This window comes from Ambystoma mexicanum, chromosome 4p (assembly GCF_040938575.1).
Source record: "Ambystoma mexicanum isolate Mex_15411 chromosome 4p, UKY_AmexF1_1, whole genome shotgun sequence".
NCBI lineage: Eukaryota > Metazoa > Chordata > Amphibia > Caudata > Ambystomatidae > Ambystoma > Ambystoma mexicanum.
The window spans coordinates 763,488,763-763,504,095 of record NC_090927.1 but is presented as its reverse complement, the minus strand read 5'-3'; positions in this window follow the sequence as shown (position 1 = coordinate 763,504,095).

Here is a 15,333-nt window from a genome sequence, read left to right as displayed (position 1 = left end):
GTCATTATTAGTACTATATATTTTTTTCTCTAGCATCTGCACATTAGCTTTGTCTTCTTATATATATTGTCCTCCTCTCCATCTTCCCCGGTACAATACCATGTCTCACCTGGGACAATTCCCTGAGCATAACCTCAAGCTCCCTTACCCAGGTGATCCTCCATCGCTCGTCCACCCCCAGGGCTGGGATCTGAAAGGACCAGCCCTCCTCTGGGCACCTGAATAAGGGTTTCCCGAGGTCTACTTGGGAGAATACCCTCAGGGTTGTCACAAGGTCCAGAGCTCTGGAAACAGTGAGCTTATGGGGGAAAGTGAGAAAAGGAAGAATACTCTGAGGAGGTGAAGCTGATAGTTTGACTACTTAGAGGCATCAGAGATGTGAGGAGAGAAGGAGAGGGTGGATTTAAAGATGACACCAAGGTTCTTAGCCTCACATAAAGAGAGAGAGAGGAAAGGAGGGACCAGGTCTCCCACTGAGCAGGATTTCAGTCTTACTGGCATCAAGGCAGAGATCATTGGCGGCACACCATTCCTGAATTGCAGCCAGACAGTCTGGTATGAGAGAAGGAGCAGAGGTGGCTAAGGGGAGCATGAAAGAGAGCTGGGTGTCATCTATATAAGACTGAAAATTGGAGCAGAAAGTAGCGGTGGGTAAGAGGTGCCAGGTAATGGTTGAAAATCCAGGGAGAGAGGTTACACCCCTTGGGAACACTGTGATGCTAGAAATGCATTGGAGGGACAGGGCCTCCATGTCCTTGTCCTGTAGTCTTTTTATCAGGTGTGTTCTGTGTTATTTTCTGCATAGGAGTCCATGTGGAACTCCTAGCAGTGCAGCTCTTCCTCTTTTTGGTTGTGGTGAACAGACCTTTGGGATACCCTTATGGCACCCATGGGTGGGGGTACAACCCTGAACCACTAGTGTATGTTTTGGGGTACCTGTGTGTGGCCCACAGATCAGGCATGGGCTGGTGGCAGCTCCATGCTGAATTTGACAGGTGCTCTGAGTATCCTCCATTTTTGGATACCCAGGCCCTGCCATAGGAATCAGTTGATTCCTGATAGGAGGCAAGATGGCCCCCGTGGCCTCTTGCTTTCTATTGCCTGTTACCTTGTTTTCCCAAAGTTCTGGGAAGCCCTGACTCTGTCCTTTACCCTGACTGGCTGTTGGGTGGAAGTTCCATGTATGGTATTGTGGGGAAGTCCAGGCCAACAGAACACCCGTAGATTTTTGTGAAGTGTGCTCTTGAATGTCGAGCCTTCTACTGGTTTGAGAAACACTGGGGCAAGTATGACAGTGGTGGACAGGGCCCTGCTCATGCCAGAGGACTAAGTAGATGCTCCTCTGAGAACTACCAGGTTAGCTGGCGGGCCTCCCAAATTATCTCCTGTAGCCCTAGTCACAATCATGATTGGAGACAAGACAGCAAAGATTCCTGTCCTGGTTCAGAACAATGTACCTGCTAACATTTTGTCAGGCAATGATCTAGTGGTGTTGGGGTTGATCTCTGATGGTCTACCCATGACTGCTGCTGCAGTCACTAGGTCACACCAGGTCTGTCTGCGAGGCAGGTACCCAAGCCAAAGGGGTTACCAAGGAAAGAAGGAAGAGCAAGAAGGCCACCTCTGTGAAGGGGGTTCCTTCTCTTCCTGCTGCTTCAGCAGCACCCACTGGGATTCATGCTCTGGATGAGCTGGGTCCAGTGGTAATCCCAAACTCAACTCCAGAGGGAGAAGAGCCAGAAGACCCTCTTGCGGGAGAGGTGTTCAACCCAGAAGATCACCCGACCTTCAATGCCTGCTGGCTGAAGGGGCACCCTCTACGGGAGACTTCTGTAAGGGTCAGAGAGAGTGCCACTCTCTGGAGGGTCTGAGGAAACAGGCCCTGGCCCAGGCACATGGGGAAGTGCCTAAGTCATTCCCAATTTATTGGGAGGGTGAGCTCCTTTGTAGTGAGCCCACAGCCTGAGTTTGGTGCCCTCAAGAGGTTGGTGGTAACCCAGGTTTACAGGCCCTTCCTACTGCAGTTGGCGCATGAGGTGCCCTTAGCTGGTCATCTTGGCACCGAGAAGACAAAGCAAAGGCTCCCTGCCCATTTCCCCAGATGGGAGTAGAAGTGGAGTCCCAATGCAGGACCTGCCCCACTTGTCAATTGTCTGGCAAGACTGGAGGCAGTGTAATTTCCCCACTGCACCCATTGCCAGTGGTTGGCACACTATTTGAGAGGGTGGGCATCGACATTGTTGGTCCCATGACCCTCCCACTTCAGGTGGACATCGGTTCATCCTGGTATTGGTATATCATGCCACCAGGTAGCCTGAGGCTATACCCCTTCGGACTGTTACTGCCAAGGTGGTTGCCAGGGCTCTCCTGGGCAATTTTACCAGGGTTGGATTCCCTAAGGAGGTTGTCTCTGACAGAGTATCCAACTTCATGTTGAGTTACGTGAAAACTATGTGGAAAGAGTGCAGAGTAACCTACAAGTTCTCCACCTCCTACCACCTCAAGACCAATGGTCTGGTTGAGAGATTTAATAAAATGCTCAAGGGCAGGTTGACTGCTTTGGAAGAGCCCCTAAGGAGAAAATGGGATCTCCACCTGCCATGCCTGATGTTCTCTTACAGAGAGGTACCTCAAGAGGGTGTTGGGTTCAGCCCCTTTGTGTTGCTCTTTGGACATTTCGTGAGGGGGGCCCTCGCCTTGATCAGAGAAGGGTTGTAAGTCACCCCTCCAGGTCCTGCCAAGCAAGTGGTTGACTATGTGTTAGGCCTCAGACGGAGGATGACACAGATGATGGGCCAGGTGACAGCGAACCTTAAGGCAAGCGAGGAATTGAACAAATACTGGCATGACCTTAAAGCATCACAAGTGGATTGGACTCTAGGACAGGAGAACCTTGTGATGGAGCCTACCAAGCCTAGAGCTTTTCAGATAAGTGGACTGGACCCTTCAGGATAATTTCCAAGATGGGCAAAGTGAATTATCATGTTGACATGGGAGTCTCTGGGGTAGCCCCTCAGGTATTCCACATCAACAGGCTCAAGCCTTTCCATAGGCAAGCAGAAGTTGCATGCCTCTTGCTAGCTTCAGAGCAAGAAGAGGATGAGAGTGAGCCCCTTCCTGATTTGCTGCATAGCAACTCTCAGGATGGCTCAGTGGAGGGAGTGCATCTCTCTCCAGATCTGACACCAGAGCAGCAGAGGGTCTGCAGGGCTTTCCTCCAGAAGTATGCTCCTCTGTTTTTGATGACACCTGGCCTCACCCCGTGGTGCAGGCACAAAATTGACACTGGTGCCAGTGTACCTGTCAAAAGTAGGTGCTATTGAATGTCATACTCCAATGCTTGTTAAACGCTGATTTACATATTTTCATCCAATGTATAACCTGCAAACTTCCCTAGACAGAAGAACACCCTATCCCTATAGGGTATTCCTATCCCTTGGAGGGAGGTGGTGTACCGCCTATCTAAAAGAGACAGATAAGGAGGGCTATACCTTTTTCTACAATGTTTTCTATCACAATGTGGATGAGTTAAAAATGGTTGAGCCCAATCTACTGTACCTCCATTTACATTCCTTGGAGGGCTATTTCTTTTTCCCTATAGGATGCGAATATCCCAAATTGTAACTTAATTCACCACCAGCAGAGGTATGTCTATGTGGTGTAGACCAGATGGTTTTGTAAGATTCAACACAAAAGACGACAACTGCACAACAACCAACCCTGTGCAGCACAAAACACTACATGTAGATAAACAAAGGATCTTATTAGTGGTTCTTACAGATAGCCTGAGTATGTAAGTTGCTCAGTTCTTGACTGTATGTCGTGGGGTCTTATCTCACCAAAAAGACAACAAGAGGAGAGGCTAGCTCTCCTCTAACAAGTATTCCTTCAGTTGCTGTATCACATTTTTCCTTAGGGGATATCACATGTAATAAGGGTCAACCGGTTTCGATGAACTACTCATTGTTGTCATCTTTTTCAGGACCTTCAATTCAGTGACGTCTTGTATGGATCGTCCTCTCCATATATTTATTAAGTGACCATGTGGTCTGGTTCTCACTGTCTGCTTGCCCCCCAAGAAAAAAAACAAGAGGAAAACTAGGTCCCCTGCCTCCCTCTGTCTCATTATCTTGTTTGTTGTAAATCCATACCCCTATCGAGTCACTCTTTAAGTGCAAGGGGTGAAGCTGGTTCTATCAGGTCAAAAGGTAGAGTTTTACCTTGTTTCCAGACCTGTAAGGTGGTAATCTGGACCTCTTAGTTATTTGGTTCCTTGTTGTAAAAGGTTGTGAGCCGTGAGTCCACACTTCGTCCCCTATGGCGGGAAACAAAAAGGGGTGAACGTGAGCTCTATGGGTTTGAATGGTCTCACTGCTCTCACGAGCCACAAGTGTATTTATGCAATTGTAGGCAGTTGCGTGTCAGAGGGGGACCCCTCCATCATAGGCATTGGATCATATCATGGATACTATATCGTCATGGATCAAATAAATAGTACCTTCTTTAGATTCTTGTTGTGCCTATGTGCACGTCTCCATGCTCGTGTCAATGTGGGCGATGGAACCTCTCCATCAGTATTGGATCATTACGTGAATACTATATTATCATGGTGCAGTAGATAGTATCTTTTTTAGATTCTTGCTATGTCTATGTACAAGTCTCCATGCCCGTATCAATGTGGGCGATCGGGATAATGCCAGGGACGCGGGTGCCCTGTGCGATCCAGTCGCATCGTGCCCTGGTGTGTCTATTGTTTACTCATTCTTGATCAGGGGATCTATTCATGCGTATTTGCAGTGCACGGTATGTGCAGACTTACCGTGTGTATCGGGAGATCTTGTCTTCCTAGATGGAGCTGCCACAGTGTAGGTTCCTCTACCACCGCCGCTGTGCAAACACTCGGTTGCTAGGCGACACGGCCAGAGCGGACCTCTTTTGTTTTTACCCTTCGTGTGTTCACCATTGAGCATAGGCCAGGGAAGATTCTTGATAATGCGGATGGCCTTTCCAGAAGTTATGTTGACTGTATGGATGAGGGTGTCAATATCCTGGGAGATTAGACCACCCTAACCTCAGTCTGGGGGGTGCGACCGTGATGCTGGATATGCATTCGAGGAACAGGGCCTCCAAGTCCTTGTCTTATACTCCTTTTATCAGGTGTGTTCTGATTTATTTAGTCCTGGCAGTGCATCTCTTCCTCTTTTTGGTTGTGGTGAACAGAATCTTGGGATACCCTTATGGCACCCATGGGTAGGGGTACAACCCTGTACCCCTAATGTATGTTTTTGGGCACCTGGGGTGGCAGCTCCATGCAGAATTTGACCGGTGCTCTGTGTATCCTCCATTTTGGGATACCCAGGCCCTGCCATTGGAATCAGTTGATTCCTGATAGGAGAAAAGATGGCCCCTGTGGCCTCTTGCTTTCTATTGCCTGTTACCTTGTTTTCCCAAAGTCCTGGGAAGCCCTGACTCTGTCCCTTCTCCTAACTGGCTGTTGGGTGGAAGTTACATATATGGTATTGTGGGGAAGTCCAGGCCAGACTGGCTGGAGCCTTCCCAATGACTGTATGTTGTGGGTACAACCATGGGGTGGGACCTGGGTGAATGGAGTGTGTGACAAATACGCATTCTATGTTATGGGTGTCTAGTTTCTCGTGTGTGACACAAAGACTGAGACAGCCCTTCCCGAAACTGATATGAATGCAGTGTGGAGTGCTGAATGGCTGGGTGCTTGTCCCAATCCACGTTCCTTGTTGTTAGTGTCTGGATGGAGAAGAATGGCCTGAATGCACTGTGAGCCTGATTGCTGTCTGCCTGCCTGAATACCCTTCTGGATGATTGGTTGCCTGAGTGTGACCCAGCAGAGAGAATGAGAGACTGAACAGTATATCTGGGGACCACTCACTGATGGAAATCGTTCAGAAGCTGAAGTCGAAACTTGATGCTTACTCTCAAAGCCGAGCCAGAAGAAGAAAGTTAGCTGTTGTTTTGCTTCGATGCAATCTGAAAGCTGCCGTGCCTTCAAGAAACGGATACAAGAGAGGACCTGGCTAGGAGACCTCTTCCCGAGCTACGAGGGACCATCGTGCACCAGCTAACCTTCACTAAGGCTCCCTGGAAGTCAGTCCTCGAAAGGCTGCTGACCGGAGACGGGGACCGCTGAGGAATCTGAAGTGAAGCACCCAGACATTGAAGTCCATCACCGTCCACGACCATCATCGCAGACCGGTGCTGTAACGCTTCAATGCCTAAGACATTTTAATCAAGGACTCCCTTGCTCATCACCGTCGACCGCTTTGTCCCACCGGAGAAAATGAAGGTTCCTGACAAACCGAGGAGAGTTTGACGTTGGGTTTCCCGCCACCCGAAGTCCACAAAGACGCTGATGAAGATCCGAAAGCCAGCAGTGGTCGAGTCTCGATCGCCGATGCCAAAGGCCGATGACCCGATGCCCTTGCTGGGGCTACGTTCTTCATTGACTCTTTTCGGCAATTAACTATTGTCGCTGAGGTGCACCGCACTCCTCATCTTCGCAGGACGTCCACGACCGATCATCGACGAGCACCGTAAGGCCCCAAAAGCTGCTGCCTCAACAACATTGTTCACCCTTTTCTTCGAGGAATCTCAACGATCCGTGACTCCTGCCTTAACGGGAGTTCATTCAAGAAGGATCCGTTGACGACTCATCGTCGAACTCTGCTAAACCAGGTACATTGGGGTAGTAGAACATTTACAGAAGGAAATAAGACTCTGCTAAACAATATATGGACTGGGCTTGTTTATTATCTTATTTACAGGTTGCCCAGGTGAGGGGATCCTCACACAGAACTGTGTCTAGGTCAACAGGACCACTATTCTGCCAATTGTTTTACCAACTTGTTTTCCACCTCAAGTCTATTGTTGGTTCCCATTATTAATTGATTTGTATGTCATTTGAAATTGTCTATAGTTGATGCATTTTAATGGAATCTAAGAAGTAATCATGGTACCACATAGAGACTGTATATATTTATCATTTAGAATTGCCTGAACACCAAGTGTGTTATTGTATGTGTATATAACTTGAACCTCATTTATATAAAGAACTGTGTTATCACTAACATAGTGTGTGGACATTCCTTTGTGGGGGCTTTGGGACTACACTGTACTTAAGAACCAACCCGCATCACCTCCCGAGAGCTTAAGCCTTGATTGCTCGTCCATTTCTACCACTTAGAAAATCTTGGCTGGGGTGCTCTGTGCTTCTACTCTGCCATATAGAGGGCGGGAGTACAGATAACCCCCCTCCAGTCTTTACAAACACCATAAGTAGAAAGAGAGATAAAAGAGAGGAAAGGCCCCAGTTGGACCTGAGAGGGTCGGTCAGTGAGAAAGGAGGTCAACCAGGCCAGGGCCTAATCAGTGTTATCCAGGTTGTCATGGCATTTGAAGAGGATGGCACGGTTGACTGTGTCAAAAGCAAGGATAGATCGAGGAGAATGAGGACAGAAGGGAGATTAGAGTCAAGGTTGGAGAGCAGGTCTTCACGGGTGTCCAGGAGAGCAGGTTCCGTGCTTCTGGCAGCTGTGAAGCCAGACTGGTGGTCATGGAGACAACCAACAGATTCAGTATGCAAATTAAGCTGGGAGATAACCAGCCTTTCCAAGAGTTTGCAGGAAAGGAGTGATGTAGATTGGGTGATAGTAAGCCGGAGAGTAAGGATCGGCTGATGGCTTCTTTAGAAGGGGGTGCACAAGGGAGTGCTTAAGGGGAGGGGAAAGTTCCAGCGGCAAAGGAGTGATTGCAGAAATCAGCCAAGGGTGGAGCAAGGATGTTGATGTGGTTCTTGATGGTTCTGGATGAGCAGGTGAGAACCTGCTTTGACGAGACTTTCATAGGTCAGACTTGTCTAGAAACATTGTCTGGGGTGAACAAGGGAAAGGAGTAGAAAGGAGAAGGCGAGACAGCCTCAGACAGGCCAGGAGTGGAAGAGGAGGTAGAGGAAGAGCGGGTGCCAGGATGTCCTGAGGTTTAGTGATGAAATGAGAAGCCAAGGCCATGTAGAGGCCTTGGGAGGGAACAGGAGTGGTGGAGACTGCAGCAGATTTCGCCAAAGTTCAGCCCAGTTGTTACTTGCCGCAGAGATGCGGGTTTGGATGTAGGCTCTCTTCTTAGAGAGGACAGAGAGTCTGTACTGCCTTTGAAGCAGGCAGCAGGCCAGTTTGTCAGGGGGTGTGGCTGATGCCCTCCACTTCTTCTCTGCCACCCTACACTTGTGTTTAAGGGTAGCGAGGTTGGAATCGTACCAATAGTTGCACTTGAATTTGGGCTTCAAGCCAATCCTCATGATAGGGACAAGGACATCCCGAGTGTTAGAGATAGAGAGATGAAGGTTAGTCAGGTCTGTGTCAGGGTGTGAGTCAGCCAAAAGTGCAGGTGGAGGAGAGAAAGTAGCGGCAAAAGCCTCAACCTACACACGCTTCATGGGTCAGATAACCAAGAAGGTAGGTGACAGTTCTGGAGTTAGCTTGACCTGAGGGGTAGAGAGAGAGAGAGGTGGAAGGAAAGGGGAAAGTGATCACTCCAACAGAGAGGAGTGGTGAGAAGGTTAGAGAAGTGGAGGTCTGAGGAGATCAGAACATCCAGGTTGTGCCCTGCAGAGTGCGTCGGTCCAGAGGGAAGAATAGAGAGAGAGTCGCAGAGGTTGCGAAAGAGTCCAGAAGAAGGGCTGGTAGCATCCAAGTGGATGTTCAGGACTCCGAGGAGAAGTTGGGAGGTAGAGGCAAGGAGGGAGGAGGAGTGGTCAGCCCACTCAGAGTGGAAGAGGGCGAGCTGGTTAGGTGGCCTGTAGATAGTGACCACAGTGAGAGAGAGGCCAGGAGAGATAGAGGGCCAGCAGAACAGACATTGAAAGGAGTAGTAGTCCTGAATTGGAATGATAGAAGCAGGGATCCACTCCAGGAAAATCAAGGCTACACCCCCACCGGGACGATTGGTTCTGGGTTCGAAGAGGATCTTGTAGCCATTGGGAAGGAGAGTGTCAAAACTTGTGACAGAGCTGGCCGTGAACCAAGTCTCTGTGGGACCAAGTACATCCAAATCAAGCTCTTTCAGGAGACGGAAGATGTCAGAGGAATGTTTTCCAAACGGAACGAGAGTTGAGAATAGTGATGTTGAGCAGGTTGCCACATTTGAAGGACTTCCGGGTGGGGTACAGGCCAGAGGTACGCCCTGTGGAAGTGTTGAAGGTGCCATATGATGGGCAGGGGAAGAAGGAAGAGAAGGCACGGTAGTCAGAGAGGAAGAAGAAGGTGCCAGGGGGTGGCGGGGAAGGGAGGCAACTGGGTGGCCAGAGAAGCAGCAGGAGTTGCCGGAAGAGAAGGCTGAAGAAGAAGGCGGCATTGGAGCCTGAGAGCGGTAAAACGGGGTAGTAGGAGAGGAAAGGAAGTTGATAAGGCGTGGGAAGCGTCTATCAAAAAGGAGGAGATTGGCCTGAGGGCCCGGGACCAACACGGTGCCATTTAAGTAGACATTAATGATGGTTTTAGAGGAGTGGAAGAGGGCCCGGAGGGCCTCCCACCGGGTGCCACCATTAATTGGAGAAGAGGAAAAAGGAGAGAGAACAGAGACCATATGGGAGGTCCATAGACCTGCAAAGGGAACAACAAAGAGTATGTCGATAAGGGTCTGTCCGGAGGAAGCACTGATGTAGGTATCACCGATAGGGAGGCCTGGGCTGGAGACCAGGATGTCCCTGTTGAGCTTCTTCCTGCCAGACCTAGTGAGAGGGATAGGATAGTTGATAGAAACGCATTTATAGAAGATAGGTGAGACAGAGAGCACCATAGGGGGTGCGGGAGGAAAGAGGGGGAGGAGAGGGGAGCCCAAGCAGGGAAGGGGAGGTCACGCAGGACGGAACTGACAGGGGGCAGGCACAGGAGAGACACGAGGGGCAGGGGAGCACAACAAAGAACAAGAACAAAGGACCAAAAAATCAGTTTCAATACAGAACCAACAGCAAAGCACAGAGCACAGCAGGGAAACTAGATGTAAAGAATGCAGATGTAATACAGAACCAAAAGAAAAGCACAGAACACAACAGGGAACCTAGAAGTAAGAAATCAGATGCAATACAGAACCAAAAGCAAAACACAGAGCTCAACAGGAACCTAGTAGTGAAGAATGCAGGCAATGCAATGTAATGCCACAAACTGTGGCGAACAACACAATACCAAAACCGTAGAGAACAACACAAAGTCAAGACCATCAACAAGCCACACAACACAACAGGAGCCTAGAAGAAAGAATGCAGTGAAGCACAACACAGTGTCAAAAGCAGTACAAAATAGATCGAAGAAGGGAAGGGCTAAGATGCAAGGGGAAGGAAAGGAAAGCAGGAGGGGGCAGAACAGTATGCATGGACCTACAATGTGAGTGAGCGCATGCGGCTAGAGGGGCAGGGAAGTGCACGTGGCCAAGTTGCGAGGGAGCGCACGCACACGAACAGGATGCAGGGACCAATGATGCGAAGGAGCGCACGTGGCTAGAGAATCAAGGGAGTGCACGCAGCCAAGTTGCGAGGGAGCCCACATGGCCTAAGTTGCAAGGGAGAGCATGTAAGAAGGGGAGACGTGGGTGGATGAGGGAGAAGGGGGTGCGAGGAACGGTTACAGGGAGAGCAACGTGTGTGCAAGTGTGAGAAGGGGCACAAGGTCAGGGGGGTTGCATGGAGTATAGCAAAGCTAGCTCTCTCTGCACCTTCTTGTCCTGCAAGGGCTTTGCCGCAGAGGGTCCAAACCTCGGTTCTTGTAGGCACAGAAGAATGGACGTAGCGAAGCATGCTACGTATAATGGGGCACTGTCTCCTGCGCACCTGCGTCGCTCAACACTGTGTCCTTGACCTTCAAGGGCTGTGCTGCAGAGGATCCAAACCTCAGTTCTTATATGTACGGAAGCGTGGACGTAGCGAAGCATGCTATGTATAATTGGGCAGCGTCTCCAGCACACCTGCATCGCTCAACAACGCAGCCTTGCCCTGCAAGGGGTATGCCGCAGAGGGTCTGAACCTTGGTGGGACAGAAGCCTGGACATAGTGAAGAGTTTTACGTATATTCAAACAGTGTCTCATGCGCACCTGCATCGCTCAACACTGCAGCCTTGTCCTGCGAGAGCTTTGCCACACAGGATCAGAACCTCGGTTCTTATAGGCACAGAAGCGTGGACGTAGCAAAGTGTGCTATGTATAATCGGGCAACATCTCCTGTGTACCTGCATTGCTCAACACCGTGGCCTTGTCCTGCGAGGGCTTTGCTGCAGAGGGTCCGTACCTTGGTCCTTTTAGGCACGAAAGCATGGACGTAGTGAAACGTGCTACGTATAATCGGGCAGCACCTCCTGCACACCTGCATCGTTCAACACTGCAGTCTTGGCCTGCGAGGTCTTTGCCATGGAGGGTCTGAACCTCGGTTCTTATAGGCACAGGAGAGTGGATGTAGCAAAGATGCTACGTATAATCGAGCAGCATCTCCTGCGCACCTGCATCGCTCAACACTGCAGCCTTGTCCTGTGAGGGCTTTGCTGCAAAGGGTCCAAACCTTGGTTCTTATAGGCACAGAAGCGTGGATGTAGCAAAGCATGCTATGTATAATCGGGTAGCATCTCCTGTGCACCTGCGTCGCTCAACACTGCAGCCTTGTCCTGCAAGGGCTTTGCCATAGAGAGTCCAAACCTCAGTTCTTATAGGCACAGAAGTGTGGACGTAGTGAAGCGTGCTATATATAATCGGCAGCATCTCTTGCATTGCTCAACACTGCAGCCTTGTCCTGCGACGGCTTTCCTGCAGAGGGTCGGAACCTCGGTTCTTATAGGCATAGAGGTGTGGACGTAGTGAAGTGTGCTACGTATAATTGGACACCATCTCCTGCGCACCTGAGTCGCTCAAAGCCGTAGCCTTGCCCTGCGAGGGCTTTGCCACAGAAGGTCCAAACCTTGCTTCTTATAAGCACGGAAGTGTGGAGGTAGCGAAGAGTGCTGCGTATAATCGGGCAGAGTCTCCTGCGCACCTGCGTCGCTCAACACTTCGGCCTTGTCCTGCGAGGGCTTTCCTGCAGAGGGTCCGAACCTCGGTTCTCATAGGCACAGAAGCATGGACGTAGCGATAAGGGTGTCTGCTCTGCAAGTGGACTGAAATGTCTCTCACAAAATAGGGCTGAAAGCCCTATTTCCGAAACAATACAAGGGCACATTATACCGAGCAAAAATCCCATCCTTAGTCTCAGAAATCCCACAGCTGAGACTGATAACATCAACAGATATATACTAGGTGAAGTTCTTAAAAGAAGAAAACATGAACTTAGTAGCACTACAGAGTCCATCAAAACTAGTATTTGAATCAATACAGAAGGAGGCATAATGTTTGTTGAGGCTGGGCTATAATACATTTCTAGTTAAATCGAATATGATTAGAAGTAAGATAAAAGGACAGAAGGGAGGAAATGACACTGGTTTGTGGTCATCCAATCAGAGATGTCAGGATAGAGCAGTACATTCAAAAATTATAATACAAAATGAGAAAAGGGACACAAGGATAATGCTAGCAGATGAGACCAAACAAATGGACAGAAATGATGACTTATCATGGTTACCAGAGACCTTATCTCAATCGACAAAATTAGCGTTGAATCAGAGATCTCTTTAGTGAGAAACAGCTAAGGCTGATATCCTTGAGCTCAAGACTATAAACAGCATCCAAAAATGGACTTCTTCATGCCAGGTCTTAACTGCATCGCATGTGATTTGTATCCAAACAACATGGCTTTTGGGAGACTGTCATGATTCCACCACGGCACAGAGCGGGCAGGCCAGGGCAAGGGGCGTTTCCCCTCATGATAGAGTAGGGAGGTGGTGTACAGGTTTGGTGGCTGGCTGGCGCAAGCTTGCAGGAAGGAGCAAAGCCTCAATACGCACCAAAGTGCCTGCCAAGGGAGAGACCATTGTAGCGCCCAGAAAGAGATGCCGGGCACGTGTGAAAAAGTAACGCCCCTGGCAGTCTAGTGCTGACAGGGCGTGGCTAAAGGGTATAAAACCACACCCAGGACCACACCCTGTGCTTAATGTTTCTTCTGCTTTCGCACAAGCAGTGTCTCGCTTACCGCTCCTGTTCTCTTCGCACATGCAAAGGACTTCCACATGGGAGGAACTCATCAGACACTTACCTGAAGCAAGGATCCACTTGCCTTCGTACAGCCGCTCCTTCCGTCCTCCCCGAACCTCACCAGGAGTCCAGCAAGTGCGGTCGCTCATCCCAGGCATTGTCTCCTCACCGCCTCAGATTCGCTTTCACCGGATTTTGTCTGAATTCTGCCGTGCCCGCTGCTTCAGAGGACCTGAAATTAAAGAGACAGTGTGAGAGATCACATTCTGTTTTTGACCTTTCCCTGACACGGTGCATTGTCTACTAACCTGCACTCTGCGACTGGCTCCACTCCTGCGACTCTCCACTCCAGTACCAGCAGTCAGTCGTTCCGCTCCTTAAAGGAAAAGACAAAAAGACATTATTAGAAGAAAACTCAGATATAGCACAGAGGAAGTTTCACCTCGACAAGTTGGAGAGTGGGACTTACCTGCTCACCTGTTGTATCCTGTGCGTCGCAGCCGGTCTGGACCATGCATCTTCAGTGAAGTAACTGGAGTCGGATACGTACCTGAAGACCACGACCTTCATCACAACCAATATGGTGAGCAATGCTCGCTACGCACCGGCTAGCCAACCTAAGCGCTAGAGGGGTTGGGAAAAGGGGTGGGAAGGAGCAAAATAGGACCAGCACTTACCTTATACTTACATTTAGGTCATCCTGACCCCCAGAACGCCACGTTCCTGAAGTTCCAAAACTACCGAAACCCTCCCACCTCAGTGTCCCCTGGAGATCAATACCCGGCCAACCAGTGGGGGAAGGAGTGGCTGGGGCAAACGTCAGTGTTTAGGCATCCAGCGAGAAGGGGGTGCAATGCTCCGGAACAGACCGGACCAGGCACTCCTGCAGGGCACCAGAGGTAGCCGTGACCAAACAATATATGGGTTCTCAACCTTCACTCAAAGAGCTAAGAAAGAGGGAAAAGAATGTCCCTTTGGGGGCTAGTCGTGGCTATAATAACAAGTTAGAAATAGTGGCTAAATTGTGAGAAGATAAATATGAGGGATTACTGGCTGTATCGTAGGTAGCTTAATAACTGGGATTTGAATAACATCTTAATAGTAAAAGCTTATAGAGATATACCAAAGGTCAAAGAAGTTCAGTTTATTGAAAATCTGAAAAGTATACTATCATTATGGTTGGATTGTGATTGTACAAAAGAGGTAATTATAATGAGTGATCTAAAACTGTATTTGTATGAAAAAATATGAATCTCAAATAGAAGACCAAATAAGTAAACAAAAATCTAGCAAATCAAATTCAGCACATCAAGAAAACATATATAACCAAGGTGCAAAATGGAATGAGATAACGGAGCAGTGGGATATGCAAAAAACAAGTGGAAATCTTATAGGTGGTATACTGACAATGGCAACATGGTACAACAATAAGATCAGCTCCATAATTGACTATATATTTGCCACGAGATATGTCTTCAGGAGATATGTCTTCAGGAGAAAGTGAGCAGTTACTCCAACTAAAAATAAAATATAGAAGAGGAAATGAAGAAATGGAGAAGGGCCCTGTTAATATAATGGTCAACTCACAAGGAAATAGAATTTTAAGAATATAAATGGAAAGTTAAGGTTAAAATGGGATAACCTAGACAGGTCTGAAAGACAGATACTCTCTGAGCCAGATTCCTTTCATAGCTTTTTTGGACTCCCTGTGGTCAAAGCTTAGGAAGATAGCTCTAGGAGTTGAAAACCAGTAGAAAAAAGACACCTTCAGGTATTAAACCCACTAGTGAAAAGCAAGAAAAACGAATTAAGATGAGAATTAAAATGAATTTAAAGAAATGGGATCTATGAGGAGGAAGAATTTAAGGAAAAGTAGCGAATCTTAAAGAGAAAATACAAAAATTGGAAACATCATTATAAAATAGATTTACTAAATAGAGAGAGCCAACATATACTGAATATTTTAATATACAAGAGCTCAGCAATATTTTGGGGTTGCATAAATACAATGGATGATAGGAGTACAATTGCTCAGTTAAATCCACTATCAAAGGAAAAGTGGGAAAGGTATTTTCACAAAATCTTTAAAAGCCCAAAGAAATCTAAGCCTTAAATGGTATTAGACCTGAATTCAGAATGGAGTTTAAATAATGATCAGGACAATATAGAGCATCAAATAAAAACATTTTTTTAAAATGCAC